The sequence below is a fragment of the Anopheles arabiensis genome, assembly GCF_016920715.1.
Source record: "Anopheles arabiensis isolate DONGOLA chromosome X unlocalized genomic scaffold, AaraD3 X_pericentromeric_contig0028, whole genome shotgun sequence".
In the NCBI taxonomy this organism is placed as follows: Eukaryota; Metazoa; Arthropoda; class Insecta; order Diptera; family Culicidae; genus Anopheles; species Anopheles arabiensis.
Genome location: NW_024412106.1, coordinates 37501 through 40000, shown reverse-complemented (window position 1 = coordinate 40000; position 2500 = coordinate 37501). Strand labels below are relative to the sequence as shown.

The 2500-nt window shown below is 46.7% G+C and overlaps 1 pseudogene; it reads left to right on the top strand.

Moving 5' to 3' along the window:
* Nucleotides 1-2500, top strand: part of LOC120908015 — a 9147-nt pseudogene that overhangs the window by 4258 nt on the left and 2389 nt on the right.

The window sequence follows — 2500 nt, the reverse complement described above, 5'->3', positions numbered from 1 at the left end:
GTTTGAGTGGACACAAGAAGCAAGCTTGTACCAACTCTGTCAAGTGTTTGGATTGCGGTACGAGGTCACAGAACCTTCACGCAACGGGCAGTTATATGTGTCCCCGTAGGCGAACGATTAGACCATAATGGTTAGGTTGCTACAACATAACCAGAATCATAGTTATGCTGCATTTCAATTAATGTGGCAAACGATTAGGGAAGAATCTGCGGATATAGTGTTGATTGCAGATCCGTATCTGGCAACAACCAACGTCAAAGTGTTACGCAACGACGATAACACAGCAGCGGTAGTGGTTAACGCGGACTTACCAGTTAAGGTAGTCAGTAAGGCTCTGAAGGGTTTAATGATAGTTGACATAGGTGATATGCGAGTGGTTAGCGTTTACGCGCCACCTAGATTTAGTATGGAAGAGTTCCAGAACATGTTGGATAACACGGTAATGGCCGTAACCGGTATCCACAAATTCGTTATCGGGGGACTTCAACGCTTGGTCATCAAGTTGGAACAACCAACTTGGCGAGCGTGGAGAAACCCAGAAACGAAGAGGTGAGTTGGTTTTATCAACCTTTGCGCAGATTGACGCAATTTTATTGAACGACGGCAGCACCCCAACTTATGTTGGACCAGGGCGCACGTCAGTAGTTGATCTTACTTTTGCGAGCCGAACCGTAGCAAGATCATTTAAGTGGGAGGTGTTATCTAGCTATATGAACTCTGATCATCGTGCAATACGAATAGATCTTGAGACGCAAAGCGTGCGTAATCTGTCCCGACCCATAACGGGATGGAGCATCAAGTATTTTAGCAAAGATATATTTGAAGTTATGATGCAAGCCGCTTTTGAGACCGAGGTCACAACAAGCGAAGACTTAATGCGTATACTTGTCACGGCGTGTAATGCGACGATGACTAAACGTAAGAGGTACACTCTAACAAGAGTGCATTTTGGTGGACGTTAGAGATTGAGGCACTTCGCAAAGAGTGCAAACACCGCGATCGATTAGCGCAAAGAGCTTTTAATACTGATCTCTATTCTACTTTTAGGGACGAGTTCAAGGTGGCACGGAATGCCCTCAAGCGATTGATCAAGCATACCCGACAGAGGAAGTGGAAAGAGTTCCTGGGAACAGCGAACAACGCATCATTTGGTATAGTATATCATACGTTCAAGAAAGTGGCCGAGGGTTCGATTGGACCCCGAACCATGACATTGGACGAGTTTAGGGAAGTGGTGAGCGAGCTTTTTCCTACTCACCCAAACACGGTGTGGCCTGAATATCGTATCGATCAGCCACGAGAGTTTGAAAGGGTAACTAATGATGAGATTCTTGCGGTTGCCAGGAGACTACCCAACAAGAAGGCGCCGGGACCAGATGGTATCCCGAATGAGGCGCTGAAAGTTGGTATGTTGACTGCAACCGATACATTACAGGGTTTACCAAGGCTGTTTAGAGAACGCGAAGTTCCCCGATGAGTGGAAAAGGCAGAGGTTGGTGTTAATACCGAAGCCGAACAAACCACCAGGGAACCGGGTTCAGTTCGCCCCATTTGTCTACTAGACGGGGCGGGTAAAGGTTTAGAACGCATCATAGTGCAACGGCTAAATGCACACATCGAGGAGGTCAACGGACTGTCTGACGACCAATTTGGTTTCAGAAGTCGTCGATCTACAGTTGATGCGATTCAACGGGTAGTGGACATTGTTTCGGTAGCTAGAAGTAGAAACAGATACAGTGGACGGTATTGTGCAGTTGTTACATTAGATGTTACTAATGCTTTTAACAGTGCTTCGTGGTTGGCGATTGCAAATGCTTTACAGAGAATTAACACTCCTAAATATCTTTATGATATCATTGGTGATTATTTTAGGAATCGTGTGCTGATGTATGATACCACAGATGGACCGGCAGAGATTGCAGTCACATCGGGTGTACCTCAAGGCTCGGTACTTGGCCCAACGTTATGGAACCTCATGTACGACGGAGTCCTACGAGTTGCAATGGTGGAAGGTGCACGGATTATCGGCTATGCAGACGATATAGTACTGTTGGTGGAAGGTAATTGTGTTGATGATATTGAAATTCTCGTTTCCAGTCAGATTCGCATCATCGACCGATGGATGACCGACAACGGATTAAAGATAGCCCCGACCAAGACCGAGTTTATTATGGTCAGTTCCCATCAGAGGATACAGCATGGGGCTATCAGGGTAGGTGATCACGTAGTACATTCGTCGCGCAGCTTAAAGTATTTGGGGATGGTCACAGATGACCGCCTCGATTACACTTCACACATCAGGTATGCGGTGGAGAGAGCGACGAAGCTATGGACCACCTTGGTAAGGATGATGCCTAATAAGGCAGGTCCGAGTAGTAATGCTAGGCGAGCAATTGCTCTTACTGTTGTGGCGAAGGTCCGGTATGCCTCGCCCATTTGGTGTCATACCCTTAGATTTGCTAACCGTAGACAATGGCTACGTCGGTTTTACCGGCCAGTA